At 39.6% G+C, this 16,196-nt stretch overlaps 1 pseudogene across 1 annotated transcript; it reads right to left on the reverse strand.

Moving 5' to 3' along the window:
* Nucleotides 1–335: 335 nt before the first annotated feature.
* LOC105997707 lies at nt 336–1,097 on the reverse strand (annotated as a pseudogene). Its single transcript, XR_001175659.1, has one exon. The product of XR_001175659.1 is annotated as a cyclin-dependent kinases regulatory subunit 1 pseudogene (transcript).
* Nucleotides 1,098–16,196: the final 15,099 nt, after the last annotated feature.

Raw genomic sequence — 16,196 nt, forward strand, 5'->3', positions numbered from 1 at the left:
TCACTTGATGAAGCCACTACTGGCTATCCTAACAATTGACTTGGCAGTAACGCTGAGCCACCGGCCAGCAGGTCGACCTGGATATGTTGATGCATCTTTCTGGAGCTAGTTGGGAATGGGCATGGAAATTGGGGCAAACTTTGCTCTAAGCCCAGCGTGACAATGGCATTCAAAGGACAAAGGCTAGGCTCTGTCTATTTCAGGATTAATGAGGACACCTTAGGTCAAGATTTATGAAGTTTTTCCTTTCTATCCTACTTCAACTCTCCATGCCTGTCTCAACACTTGCATCATCTAGCAGCTTTGACATCCAGCTCATTTCTTTTTTTTTTTTTTTAGATTATATAAACTTCCTCTTTAATCAAGTCTTGAAACACAGAACAGGTTTCTTGAATAAAATGGAAAATTTCAATACATTGAGAGATAAATCCACAAGTCACCAGACATACAATACCCAGTAGGAAAAAAATAAAATAGTGGGTTTACACAATCCCTGGTATAGCCATGGTCTGATTCTTAAGACGCTTCCTCCCTCTGTCAAGTGCTCTGTGGATACAGAGCACACCATAACTTCTGAGATCCCACTTAGCTGAGCTTGAAGCCCACAAAGCACTCCTCTGGTAGGGCTGTGGTGGTGGCTCTACTCAAGAAGCAAAGCAGTTTTCAGCACATTCAAACAGTGTATCAAACATCCTTTAAATATCAAAGTGAGAAATAAGAAAGCAACATATTCATGCTATGAGAAAGATGTTAGAAAGGACAGGCTGTGTAAAGTTGAGGTTGGAAATGGTTCTCCAGCTTCATTTCTTTGGCTTGTTGGGTAGTGGCCTCCAGAACAGCAAGATATGAGGCTCTGGTTCATGGATCATATAATGAACCCATCCCTGACTCTGTTGAACGCCAAGATTTCTCCATTCAGATTCAGACATCAAATGGGTTTTAGGGACAAGTTTGGCTATGTCCTTGGGTAACATGACATGCCAGTATTCGAACTCCTCATCGTCGTATTTATCCGAATAGTAAATTTGTTTATGCGACATGACCACTCCACCAGCGAATTTCCAGCCGCGAGCTCCCAACCTCCAAACAACTCCCCACAGCACCTCCAGCTCATTTCTTAACATGCTGTTTGCTCAAATATTACTTTTTTTTTTTTGGCCAGTCATAGGGCTTGAACTCTGGGCCTGGGTGCTGTCCCTCAGCTCTTCAGCTCAAGGCGAGCACTCTACCACTTGAGCCACAGCGCCACGTCCAGCTTTTTCTGTTTATGTGCTGCTGAGGAATTGAACGCAGGGCCTCAGGCCTGCGAGGCAAGAACTCTACCACTGAGCTACCTTCCCAGCCCCAAACCTTACCGTTTTTACCTAAATTTCAGCTTCCCAAGTGACTTTCTTCTCAGTTTTCATGCCCAGGGCATTCATCTCCAGACAAATGACCTCTGCTGCTCTGTACTGACAACAGTGGCCACATGTGTCTATTTAAATGTATGGCTTTATTCATTCAAAAACCAACTTAAAGGTAGAGCTACTTAGCCAGATTTCAAGTACACGTGTGCTTAACAGCTTCTGGATCACCTATTTCCAGAAAGGGAAAAGCTCCTGTTAGATAGTTCTATCCTATAAATGGCATTTTCCTGACCAAGGCAAGTTCTCTTGGTCACCTCCTTGGTAGTTCCTAATAGAAGACTGCAGGAATTGTAAGAGCCAGAATGGCTTTTCTATCTTCCAGGCATGGAAAATGGGTTCTAAGAGCTTCCATGCTTCAGCTGGCTCATGCCCTTACTTACCTCCAAGTGTAATGACAGCACTACTTCTCGATATCCAAGGACTGAAATCTTTCTCTACACACTCTTATTGGAAGCTTCTACAGAATGCGTGTTTAAGATGAACCACTTAGAACCTGGTTCTAGTCCAATTCTTTCATTTAGTTGAAGAGGAAATCAAAGTCCAGCGAAGCAATTAAGAACTAGGATCTGGCCTCGAACGTTGAGTTGCTGATTAAAAGCAGTCAGTTCCAAGTGTGTGGACAAGAATTAAATGGCTGGGGTTCAGATCTCAGTTCTACATTGTAATTTCTCATATGGGTATTGTAAGGAGTTAACCCAATAATATAAGATGCTGGGCACCTAGAAACTACTGTGGAATGAAAGGTCAGGACGGCTCAGAGTTCCCATGTTATTCCCTTCATATTGACCAGGAAAGCAGAAAATCAAAAAGGTTAAATCAATAGCAAATTTTGCACAGCTGGTTCACCCTAGAGTTATTCTCACCTTAAGTATTTAATCATCAGAACATGTTGTCTAAGTCACTCCCACTTCTGTAGATTTTTCTAGAATTATTTTATATCCTTCCCGTGGAGAATACTAAAATTCATACATTTGTATATTTGCACAGGACTTTGACACAGCCAACAGTGATCCTGACAGATAAATTGAGGTGGACTTGTCTCACTGGGACCTTATTGCTGGAGTATTTCTACCATTTGTCCATCAGCTGGTTAGAAATGAACCTCAAGGTCAAGGACACAATCTAATCTACTTTCTCCATTACTTCCCCAGTCCAATAAAGCTGTGACATACTAAACAGAAGGAAACTGCTTTTTGATAGCTTTTGACCTGCAAAAAAAGTGTCATTTTCTAACCTAATAATCAGTATCTTCAATTTACAAGTAAGGAAATGTGGCTCAGACAGCATCAATAATTTACCCAAAGTTGAACAGCTAATAGGTAGTAGTTTCCATTCTAAGTGAATCTGAAGGGTTAACCACCAACAGTAGGTATGGTGGGGAGGTGAAGATAAAGCTAGTGTGGGACCATCTCCATCACTGAAGGAGCCCTCCCATGTCCTGTTTGGCACCTATTCAAATGATCGTGTTAGTAAAACTGTATTTCGAGCCCCATGTTCATGGCTTTCGTTTGGCCAGTTTTATGTGTCTGGGTGTGTGCTGGGTGTGTATGGTGGTGGTGGGGGGAAGGGGTGAACTCAGGGTCTTGAGTGATCTCACTTGCTTTTTTCATTCAAGGCTCTACCTTGAGCCATACCTCCACTTCTAGCTTCTTGATGGCTAAGTGGAGATAAAAGTCTCTCAGTTGACTCTGAACCAAGATCCTGTGATCTCAGCCTCCTGGGTCACTAGGATTACAGGAAGGAGCCACTGGCACCAGCAGCTTTGCCATTTTTGAACTTTCTTACTTATGCAGTCTTTTGATATCCTTTATCTCCTTGTAAATCTCAACTCAATTTTTATCTTCTTACTGGAATTTCTCTCTGTCATCTCTGCTTCATGGCTAGAAGCTAAGCTCTTAGCAGGGAAGCTATGTCAAGATTTTCCCCTACACTCAGGGGTTAATTTGTCTTCTTAAAAAAAATAAAACTTTCTCCAAGGAGTGCTTTGTGTGTAGCTACTTTTCTTTAGGTCTCAACATCATCAAGATTGTTTTTATTTGTGCTACTAAAGTAGAAGATTGAGCCAGCAACATATATCCTTTAAAAAAGTTTAATGTATAACTTCAATGAATACATTATTATACCTATATAGTGTGTTATTTTAAAATAAGCATACAATATGTAACCATCAGATCTTGGCCTTCTAAACTTAATGTAGATCTCATTCTTCCAACAGCTGCTAAGCCAAAGGCAACTCTATTTTTTTGGTTGTGGGGTTTGAACTCTGGGCCTGGGTGCTGTCCCTCAGCTCTTCAGCTCAAGACTAGCACTCTACCACTTGAGCTACAGCAACACTTCAGGTTTTCGGAGTGGTTTAAAGTCTCACCGACTTTCCTGCCCAGGCTGGCTTTGAACCGAGATCCTCAGATCTCAGCCTCCTGAGTAGCTAGGATTACAGGCATGAGGCAGTGAAGCCTGGCCAAAGGCAGCTTTTTATGACATAAGGCTGAGACTAGTGAAAAGACAGTTAAGTCAGGTATTTGAAAGGAGCGTGGCTAGAGCTTGTTCAGATATGAGCTAAGATATCAAATACTTGGATTATCTTCCTGTCTTCACTAAACATCTGTTTCTTTAAAACTCAGGTTACCAGTGCAGTACCACAGATAACCTCCTTTGTGGGAGGTAATTTGTCAATTGTGTTAAGAATTAGACACAGGGAAGGGATGGGAAGGGGAAACCACAAGGAGGCAACAATGCTTGATAAGAAATGTACTCATTATCTTGCCCATGTAATTGTAACCCCTTTGTCCGGTATTCTCACAATAAAAAAAAATAAAATAAAAATTAGACACAGGGTCTAACCCTTAGCATGTTACACATTTATCTAAACAGAGCAAACATGTTCACCAAAAAATATAGAGACAAAAATCTTGTGAAATGACCAAACAGGGTTTATGGATGTCAGTAGTTAACAAGTTTTAAGTGAAGGTTACATTACAATATTGGAAGCTGTGGCACAAGGTATTAAACTGGAACATTTAGAAAGAAAATAATTTTGCTTTCATTATTTTCATTATTTGCAAGAGGTATTGGTTATTTTGTTGCAGGTTGGTGCAACTATAACATACACACATGTATATAAACAATATATAAAATACATAATACATTAAAGTTACATCAGACCTATGCACTATGTATAAAATGCAAATGAATTTCTGCCTGAAAAATTTCTTCTTCTCTCAACCCTTCTCATGGAGCTAGGCTGATTGCTGCTCTATTGTCTTCAGAATCATTTCTGGACCAATTTTGTCAGGCATGGAGTGTGTGCAGATGAGATCTCTATCTTCCATACATTGAAATCCCTGGTAAACTGGACCTGTCCCAGTTCACCACTCCAGAGCAAACAGAGACTATTATTATTTTAATGAATTACCTTTGGAGCACCATGGGGGAAAAAAACAAAAAACAGTGAAGAACGCTAGCTTCCTTCAGGGACTCTGAAACCTGGCGCCTTCTTATCCCTTGCCAGTTCTGTTCTCTGAGATGTTTTCTCTGTTAAGTCTCAGCACTGTCATCTTTGGCTGTTTTGGCACTTCTGTGCAGAGAGTAGCAGCTACAACCTTAGCTTTATTCTTGTGGATTTTGCAATACTCTCGTTTTGCTTGCTGCTGGGTAAAAATGATCTTGAGGCAATGTGTGAAACATATTTAGGATCGTTTCGGAGAGGGGGGGAAAAGATAGCTTCAATTCATGATAAGCTAAAAGCATTTCTTATTTTTCAGTGCAGTAAGATTTGATTTTCAGATTGATACCACGGTGACTCACATTCCATTCAACATGCATCAATAATATGTCTTCTCAGAGCTTATAACCCACTAAGGAACCTAAACAACACTCGTTCTCCTGGTGGATTTTTTTTTTAACCCTCTTTAGACAATCTTTAATTCTGGCTTCCTGGATGGTTCTACCTTTGCTCTGTTTTTCAGCCCTTGAATTTCACCTCTGGCTCAAAGCATTTTTGGAAAGTGCGAATTGACCACTAGATGGCAGGAGCGCTCCGTCTAAAAGAGGGAAATGCAATTACGCAAGAAGCTTTAGCCTCTGGCGTGGGGCGGGGGTGGGGGGTGGGGGGTTGGGGGGAAGGGAGGAAGGAAGGACACTGATTATTGATTGGTATACTGACTGACCCTTTGTCTCCAGGATGGTGGCTTTGAAGACGCTCCTGCTGGACCCCAGTAAGGGTCTGCAAGATGACAGAGTAGCTTTAGTCCAAGGTGGCTTGAAAGTCTGTTTCACTGTCCCAGCTCTGCGATGCTAACAGTCCCTTAGAGAAGGTCCTAACTATGTCTGGGAATGGGAGTGTTCGCTTCTATTAGGAATAGTGTGTTAAGACAACAAGGGCTACTTCTACAAACCCCTGTTTTCTGCCACACTTGTATTTGTTCATTCGTTTTCTCCTTATTTAAGTGTGCATTAGTACCTAGGTACCAGAGATACAACTACATGTAAGACACATTTGGGCCCTGCAAGAAACTGTAGTATGGGTATCAGAAGCATGAAGATGTTGATAGTTGTTACAAGAAGGGAGGATAGGGCATATGGGAGCATTTCAGTCATGCGTAAAGACCACAAGAACTATCCAAGACAATTAGGAGTAAGCCAGGCTAAGAGAAGGGAAAACAAAGTTCCCGCCAACTGTTTTGCCTCCAAAGAAGAAGACTCTACCCCACCTGAGGTCAAAGAGTGCCGTCACTGGGGCCTCCAGAAGTTGTTTGGCTGAGATAATAGAATGAGATGAGGACAATGGATGGGCAGCAAACGTAAGCAAGACCCAGATTGAGATTGTGTGCCATGCCCAGGAGTTTAGCCTGACTTTCCTTTCTCAGTGGGGAGCCGTGAAAGATTACATAAAGGCAGGGGCCATGGGCACATTTGATCTTTCGAGGGACCGTTCTGACAGTCATTAGAGAGACATTAGAGGATTCCTAATGGAAGCAAGTAAAATAGCGACAAGGGGAGAGAGGAAAGTGAGTGAGGGTTACAAGTGGCAGAAGGAAATGTGGAGATATGTTACATAGGTGGCTCAGGTGAGAGAGTAGCAGACCCAAGAATGACCTCTTGACCTTTACCTGGGGTAACTGCAAAGATTAAGTTGCTACTGAGTCCAGTCCTAGTGACTCTTGGTGATGCGCAGTGTACTTTGTTAAAATCTAAATAGCATAAAGCCATAATTATTTAATAATAATTTTCCCTTCCATTCACTGAAATGACATTCAAGGATCATCTGCTTTATACTAAGCAATCTGTCAGGTTTATGTACAACATTGAGGTAAATGAAAGTGCTTATTTTCCAACCTTTAAAGAGCTCAGAGAATATTTTTTTTCCTTTTCAACATATTCTCCCTTTGCATTTACTGCTTCTTTAAAAGATTTTTAGATGTGGGCTCTATATTATACTGTTTCTCAAGATTGTTTTCATAACTTCTCATTGTTTTATTTAGACTAAAGGACACGTGGGGGCAGGTCAGCAATAAGAAAAAGTTGACGACATCATAAAAGACATTTAAAAATGCTGTTGCATAGAATGAAACACAGTCATCATTGTTAAAGTTACTTTTGACATATAATTTGGTTAGTACTATTACAAAAGTTGGAACAATAAAGAAGGTAAGAAAACAAACATTTCATCTCATTTTCTTTCTAGTGACAGTCATAACATTGCAAACTCGAATAAGAAGCAATCGAGAAAACAGAAAATAACAAAATAATAAAACAGTCAAAAGCTAGGTTCTATAATAGGAGAATTGAATATATTGTGGATACATTCCAAATGTAAAGTGTAGGTAACTTTACTGTGAAGACTCGTACAGGATGTACCATGTATAGGTCCAGATTTTGAGACTTCTTTGTTCATCCAAATAGACAAATACATTTGTCCTTACTAAATATTTTCTGAGTTCCTATATGTCAGGGCCACACTGGGCATTTCTGATAATTGGCTTAATAAAATAGGGATAGTTTCTCAGGGTGCCCAAGATCCAGAGAAGACAACAGACCTCAGACAAGAAAACATAGGTGCATTGTATTCCTGTAGTGAACACAGGCCTGTGTTAACCCACCAAACTCTCTTCTCCTTGTGACTACACATTTGTGGAGAAAATGTCTAGTTTTGCTCATGAGGTATGGAGAAACGAATTGAGTCGTTGAGTTGTAGAGACCCAATGTGCACCTTGGCCATCTCCATAGAGCTAGAATGCTGCTATCTGCATGGCTAAAGAAAATAGGTACCTGCTGAGAAGAGGCAGGGAGTTTCCCAGGACCTTAGGAAGAGCTCTGTTGGAGAGGCTAGGCTTCATCTTCTGTATTATCTCAAATGGATCCCAAGTAGCTGCCTGGCGTGTCATGCTGAGCAGACTTCCGAGAAAGACAGACTGTTTCTCAAACGAGCAACTGCTTAGGAAGGAAGAGTAGTGACACATACATGTGCTTCTCAATCTTTCGCTGCACTAGGGTTGAATCAATAATATTGACATGTTTAAAGAAAAGAGGCATGGAAAAGTTGAGATATATTGTCTAGACACTGAGAGGCCTGAGAAGTGTCGTAAGGTAGAGACTGACATTTAGGTCTCTGAGCGTGTGAACACTATGGAAGTTATATTGATCAATTGTCAACAGGGTGTCAAGAATCTTGAAAGTCTACTTTGCTCAAATTCTTTGTTCAGGAAGGCCCTTTACTATTGTCTAATTTGATTCAAGTTGCATTTGAATGAAACCTTTTAATTGGCACACAGTCAGTGTACATATTTATTGGGCACAGTGGCATGTTTTGATACCTGTACAGAATGTGTGATGAATCATTTCTGGGTTCTATGTGTTGGGAACTTTCAGCCTTTTAGTTCAGCTTTGAAATCCACCCAAACTAGGAAGAGACAAAGCTGATAACATATTTGGAGTCAGAGAAAACATGAAAAAATCCGGTTTCTTAAAGCTATAGCCTTAAGAATTAGGTCCTTCACTTTGGAGAATTCAATCTAAGGTCATAACCTCATATGGTTTCTGATTGGTCAGGCCAGCTTGGTCATGTGCTTTGCTTAGAAGTGTCTTTCTTGTACTTTTTTGTTAGCCCAAATAAATTCACTTGTAGAATATGTAATAATCGCAGAAACTTGATAACAAACTCAAGAAACTCACAGTCTCTGTTTAGACCAATATAAACTTTAAAAATAAACAAATGTGGCAATTAAAACATATATGAATTCAACTTGGATGATTTTGGCAAGAAACTGCTATTCATTTTCTCTCTCACTGGCATCGTCCCAGAAGCCTTTGTTTCTAAATGTATTTAAATGCAAATTTTAAGTTTATCCACACATTCTGTTAATGATGTGAGAGTTCTAATGTATTTTATTTCTCACTTAAGCGCTGAAGTAAAATGCAAATTTAAAAGCAGCCTTTTCTTTTTTGCCTTTTAAAATACTTGAAACCAGTGCCATCCTTCAAGTTGAAATGCACAGAGAAAAATATTCCTAATGACACTTGGTGCACAGCTTTGGCAGTAGGCTTTGTATTTCTTGCAAATGAATATTTCAGAATTGACTCACAGAAACTAGGTGCCATATAAAAGTGCATGTGAAGTAACTTTCTCCAAGGGAAAGTACTTGAAAACATTGTAGACTCAATAAATACTGATGGTCTAGTGGCTTGGCAAGCTAAGAAGCACATAAGACTAAAAAGAAAAGAAGAGGAAGAGGATGGCAGAGGAAGGGGAAGCCAGGAAGAAATAGAAGAGGAAAAAAGAGCCATAATCTGGCAAAATTTCAGCTATGACAGGATGGCTTATTAGTCAAAGTTCCCCAGAAGGGCAGAAACAATAGATCATTGTATATTTAGGGATTTATTAGATTATTTTCCATGATCAGGTTTGAAAAGTCCCACAAAGGCAATCTGCAAGCTGTAAAGCTGGGAAACCAGTATACTCAGTCCCAGAAGCTAGAAGCCTCTGAGTAGGAGAGACCAACGATGCATCGCTAGTCCAAGGCTGAAAACTGGACTGGAAAATCACTGGTACAAGTCCGCATTCAAAGGCTAAAGAATCTAGAATCTTAGATCCAAAGTGCCAGGGGCAGCAGCAAAACACATCCCTGAGTCTGTATGCATGTGAACTTCCTCCTGTCTTCTGCTTTTTTTTTGGTCCATGTGGGCCCCTAGCCTATAGGTTTGGTGCCACCCATATTCAGCACTGATCTTCCTCACTCCAGAGCCCCATGGTTTCAGTCTTCTCAGAAAATACCCTCTCACACACCTAGAATTTGTTTTTACCAACTTTCTAGGCACATCTCAATCGAGTCAAGTTGGTAACCACATTAGCCATTTCAGGTGGTGAGCTGGGCATTGAGTATCACACGAAGAGACCCATTGGAGTGTTTTTGGTTTTCAAGGCACATACAAGTGTAATATAATCCCCATGATGCATTATTTTCATGGTCCCAAGTTCCTGCCACCCAAGTATGAGAAACACACTTTTCAGTCAAGTGGTGGAATCAAAACCTTTCTCTCATGAACTCTGGGCTTGGCCACGTTACCTGTGTGGTCAAGTGGGACTTTAGAGACTATGAAACATGGGAAACTTGAAAAGTGTTTGGGGGACTGGTGTGAGCTCTGCTCTAGACTATTAAAGGATGAAAGGGCTTATTGTTACCTTAACAGATGATCACAGATAATCACAATCATCATAGCTATCACAGTGCACATGACATCCTATGCAGAGTCAATAAGGCTTCATTGCTTCTGATGACTTGGGGGAGAGTCTGTTTCCATCTCCCACAGGTGGCTGGCACTCGATGGCTGGTGGGCCCTTCTCATCAGGCTGAGCATCACATTTCATCATTACACCTTCTGCCAACTTTTGTGATCACACTGGACCAGGATTTGCTCCCTTTCTCAAGATCCTCAGCCTAACTGTGGTTCAGTTTTACATGTAGGGCAACATATTCATTTTCAGAAGTTCTGAAGGTTAGTGTAACAAATCTGTTGCAGCCCATTTTCTGTCATGAAGGCTAAGTTCAGGGGAAACACGTGGCTGATCCCAGAGACTGAGCCAATGTACCTGATACATGGATGAGGTCAGTTTGTTTTTTCCCAGCTCTGTTCATGATTCAGCAAGATTAGGAAATTCACATAAGACAAGCAAAAATAAATACATCTGCACCATCATCTTATAGACCAGCAAGAAAGAATGGCATCATAGAGTGGTGGCACATGTAACTCTCAAACGCTAAATGATTTATTTTCACAATTATTTCAAGCAATCATTTTTACCCTTGGAAATTTTATATCCTCATTGGCAAGAGTGAAATTTTGAAGGAGAATTGTTTATGAATTAATTTACTTCCTACCCTCCTGCTATGAGAACTTTGTTGTACTATGTTGAATATCATTTTCTACCTACCTCTACGTATCACCTTCTCTTTGGACAAGCTAAGAAACAAATATAGAGGGGACTTGTAATTCAACATCTAATCAATTTTCTGGTAAATATCTGGTTGTTTCTCTTGATCTTAAAAAAATTGTAATTATAAATTAATTTTTGTAAAGTGCTTTATTGTGATATTATGACTTGCACAGTATATACTTGGATCCAATTCACCTCATCTATATTAGTTTTTCTAACCATTCCCCCTCACAGCTCATCCTTTTGTCAATATTGATGTCTCTTTGATGTTTACAATTTTTAAATAACTAAGATGTATGTGTGACCCTTATCAGTGCCATTTGGAAGTTCTAATTTTTCTCATTTTTGGAAATCACAGATGCTTGGAAATATTTTCTTGTTCATCCTGAATGGTCTATACCATCCGAAGTCTCATGATATCTTTATATCCACAAGACATTTATGGACTATTCTAATTAAATCATCGTCTATCGTCTGACATTTGCTAAACACTAACCTCGGGATTTGGGCCCTTTGAGATGGCATACAAATCAAGTTAAAAAGACAGAGCCCTAGCTTTCCAAGAAGCTCAATAAAATGTAATATAATAGGTTCATTTGAGGAATAACAAAAGGTCTCTTTGTTCTTTTATTAAGTCACATAGTAAACACATGGTTTTAGCTCAAGCTTATAACTTTGAAGATTATTATTGTGCCTTCCAGACCATCTTCATCTTGGAACTTTGTCTTCAAAGTCACTCTCATTATTTTAGAAATTGGGCAGTCTTGAGGTTGATAATTACTAATTACATTTGTTGATGGTAGGGCTTTAAGGTGATAAAGGACAAGCCTATAATCTATTTTCAGAGGTTTCTTCCATGGGTGTAAATGATTGAGCATTTTTTTCTATTTTTTTCTAGGCTTGAACTCAGGGCCTGGGCACTATCCCTGAGCTTCTTTTGCTTGAGGCTAGCACTCTACCACTTGACCCAAGCACCACTTCCAGCTTTTTCTGTGTATGTGGTACTGAGTCATCAAACCCAGAGCTTCATACATGCTAGGAAGCACTCTACCACTAAGCCACTCTCTCAGCCCCTTTTTCTATCTTTATATTAGATCCCCCAGCTTGCCTGAGATTTCTTCTTCTGTGATCATGTGACAGTTATAGTATCTGTCTATACATTTTCTGAAGCTTTACACACTGGAAGGCAGTTCACATCTCTTTGCTTGTATCTAAACTGGCACTAGTGAACTCATTTGCAAGGAACACAGTAAAACAGGAGGGAGCCTTTCTCATCTTTTGAGACAGTCTGAAAAGTCTGATAGCTACTGCTATAGGACTGTAGGACACTTACCTGGAGACACTTACCTGAGACTACCATGCTCCAAAGGCCAGGAACCTGCTCTTCAGCCCACCACTCCAGCTGAGTATCCAACAGGAGATATCCAGTACCACCACCCCAGGTAGATACTCCTCAGACACCTTGCCTACTGTAGCCTTCAGCTGCTGGCAGCCCTAGCTTATTATTGACTGCAATTTTAGGAGTCACTGCTTCCCCAACTACTCAGACAAGCCATTTCTGGTTAGCTGACCTACAACAATCTGAGCAAAATAGAACGCTCAGTATATTTTGCTTCCTCACTGTGGAAGAAGTTTTTCTCAGCCAGAGTAATTAGAATGGCCTCCAAAAGGAAAGCTTGTATAAGTGTTTGGCAGTATTTAAACTATTCTCCCAATCAAGCATGGCTCCATGAGCAAAAGCCTTGACCATTTCTCAGCAGACAACTTGCTGAGAAGTGGCAAACACCAAGTATTGCCACTAATCACATGTGAATTTTCATCCAGTCCTTTCTCTTTAGGACCTAGTTTGTTCAACTGTTAAACAAAAAACTGGGACTGAATATGATGCATCATTTCTTCTACACTTTAAATTTGTTTTGCCTCTAATGGTTTTTTTGAGAATGCTGAGATAAACGAATCAAGACAATAAATGGGCACACAATATCTCCCTAAAGAAAGCAGCCTATTTCCAAGTGTAATAGTTCATCTATAAATATGTAGCATGTTCTATCCAAATGTATTGAAGGGCTTGATTGTAGGTCTTGAAAATGATGAAGTTACTTTAAATTTTCTTTTTAGTGAGCAGAAAACGAGTTTTTAAAAGATGAGATGATTAGACAGCTTTTCTAATTCCACTGCCATTAACTCAAAAAAGGTGTTACCTATTATTTGAAATTATTTCAATATGACAATTAGTTCAATTACTCACCATATGAAACATATTCATTTAGTTTCTTACTCATAACATATTCAAGCCCTCCATTTTTCCAGATTATTTCTACTTTCTTCTGAATATGATCTTCTTGTTAGTAAAGTACAGAGATAAATGAATGTTAATTGTGATTTTCCTCACTCTCTTGGGGAAAATCCTTTCCTCCTTTCCTCTTTCTTCTCTTCCTCCCTTCCTACTCTCCTTTCTTCTTTTCTTTTCTATTGTCTGTGTTGACTAGCTTGACATTCCTGTCTGCTTTAACAAGGTTCTATTCTGTCAGAAAGAAAACACTATGGGGAGATGCCCACAAAGGTTAAGGGAGCACAGATAAGAATGCTGTTAATTTGGAGAGGTGACATTTGAGATAGGCCAGCGGATGACAGAGACAGGATTTAAACCCTGCTTCATACCCTCCCCGCCTAACTCCAGTTACAAACCCTCTACTCATTTGCTGCTTCAATCCCTCTCTCCTAAATCTACTATTCAGGACTGTCTGCTGCTCAGACCTCATTTCTTTTCTGTGCTTTTCCTGGACTGTGGCAGGTAAGGTTATACTAACACCAATATGTTAACACTGTCATTGAAGCTCCCTGGCTGCTAGTTCTTTACTACTACAGAAATTGTATTAATTACCATCAAAAAAGTGTTACCTTTTTAAAACATGCACAGGGATGCCATTTATATACAAGAAACTAGACATGTTTAAAATATACAAATTGGGAAATATTGCCACATGTATTCAGGTGTATGGAGCCATGACTATAATCAAGGTAGTGAACATTTCCATCACTCAGGCGAATTTCCTAATCCCTTCATTACCCACCTTTGCCTGCAGACAAGCGCTCATCTGCTGCCTGTCACTGTGCATTGGTTTGCACTTTTGGAAATGTACATAGATGGAATTATGTGCTGTTAAATCTTCCATGTTAGGCTTTACTCACTCCAGGTCGGTGTGGTTCCAGGAGTTCATTCTATCATGTAGCTGGATGTTGAACCATGTATGATTATACAGAGTTCATTCATTCCTTCCCCAGATGTCTGGTATTTGCATCGTCTTCAGTTTTTGAATATTATCTGTCAAGCTGCTTTAAGCATTCATGTAAAATCCAAAATGACTTGGATTTTTGACATGCCTAAAAGATCTGTAGATTGTTTTTTTCCCGTTCAGCTCTGTGAATTTGTTTCTTTCCTTCTTATTCTTTTGTACAAAGGAGTTGCCATTTAGCAAAGCAGTTTATGAATATAGTATATTTTGATCAATGTCACCCCTTTCAACATTCTCACCCATCCTTCCCCTACCTACTCCTTCCCCCATTCTTTTTAATTTTGTAGGATATATATCAGATACTTGTCTGCATTCTTACCCTCTTCTCCTCTTCATTGGTCTACTTCTTTTCCTTTGGCTTCAGCCCACCCATTTCAAATACCTGCTTCCTGGTGTTTTCTTTTGTTGAACTTTGATTTTGCTTTTCTAAGGATTTACACTATTTGAGATCTCCCATGAATCTACCACGTGTCAGTTAATTCATTTGTATACAGTTGCATACAACCCAACATATTATGAGTTTGCAAGCTAAATCTAGCTTCCTCATACAAGGGAAAACATGGGTCCTCTGTCTCTCTGAGCCTGGCTTACTTCACCTAACATAACTTTTTTTCTAAGTCTTTCCATTTCTTTTTTTCTTTTCTTTTCTTTTTTTTTTTTGGTTGGTCATCGGGCCTGAGCTCTGGGCCTGGGTGCTGTCCCTCAGCTCTTCAGCTCAAGGCTAGCACTCTACTGCTTGAGCCATAGCACCACTTCTGGCTTTTTCTGCTCATGTGGTGCTGAGGAATCAAACCCAGGGCTTCATGCATGCAAGGCAAGTATTCTACCACTGAGCCACCTTCCCAACCCCAAGTCTTTCTATTTCTTTGCAAATGATACAATATCATTCTTTCAAATGGTTGACTAAAATTCCATTGTGTATATATACCACATTTTCTATGATCCAGCAAATCCACTCATAGGCATTTACCCAAAAGATTACAAACCAGGAAAATAGTAAAACCACAAGCACAACCATGTTTACTGCAGCAGTATTCACCATAGCCACGCTAGGAATCAGCCCAGATGCCCTCAGTGGATGAATGGATTAAGAAAATGTGGAATCTGTTTGTTTGTTTGTTTTACCCTGGGTCTTAGGAGAGGCTGCTCCTTATCCCTGGAACCTTCTTCTTCAAATAGCTCATCTATGTTTCCAATCCTACCACTAGTGACAATCTCCATCTTGTTCTTCATGTCTCAATACAGGTCTCACTTCCTTTCAAAACTACTTCCCCCATCATCAGCTCTGAGTTGAGCGTCTTCACCAGGCTCCTGACACTGTTTACTGTTTACAGTAATTGTACTTGTGTTTGTCTTTGAGGTCAAAATCATTTCTAATTTTTATGATGTCCCCAGAATTTATATTGTCTAGCTAAATAAAGTGATTGGATAATAAATACGGGAACGTGTGAAAAGTAAAAAGTGGAATCTATGGTATAGGCAAAGGGGAATTGAGTATATTTTATAATTATATTGTGGGATGGTTGCATTACCTGACTAATTTTTAGTGCATTTACTAAAAATCAAACTTGTAAAAGTTAAATGGATAAACTGTATGGTACATGAACTGTTTATAATAAGCTTGTATATATTGGAAGAGTTGAGTAATAGTAAGTTATTGTGATGGGAGAATGTATTACATTAGGCTACAAATAGGTTTTAACATTTCAGCATCAATTTTAAATGCACTGGAAGATGAATGATATAACTCACTTTATCATCCACAGTATTCATCCCAATATTGTCTTTCTTGATTCATTTACTTATTTATTCATTTTTGCTACTAATCTTCAAAGCGCATTAGGATTTGATTTGAAACTGCTTTTTGTGCAACTTTCCTGCTGTGATTAGCAATCTCATCTAGAATGGATAGCATTATAAACTAGCCAAAAAGAGAAGCTCATTCCTCACATGTTGCCAACACTTTGCAGAAGATGTGAAGCAAATCAGAGGGTCTATTGCCTACATAGAAAAGCAAGCTTTTCCAGGATGATAAAATTAAAGAGAGCACTTTAGGCTGCTTAC

Source organism: Dipodomys ordii, unplaced genomic scaffold (assembly GCF_000151885.1).
Source record: "Dipodomys ordii isolate 6190 unplaced genomic scaffold, Dord_2.0 Scaffold151, whole genome shotgun sequence".
NCBI classification, from domain to species: domain Eukaryota; kingdom Metazoa; phylum Chordata; class Mammalia; order Rodentia; family Heteromyidae; genus Dipodomys; species Dipodomys ordii.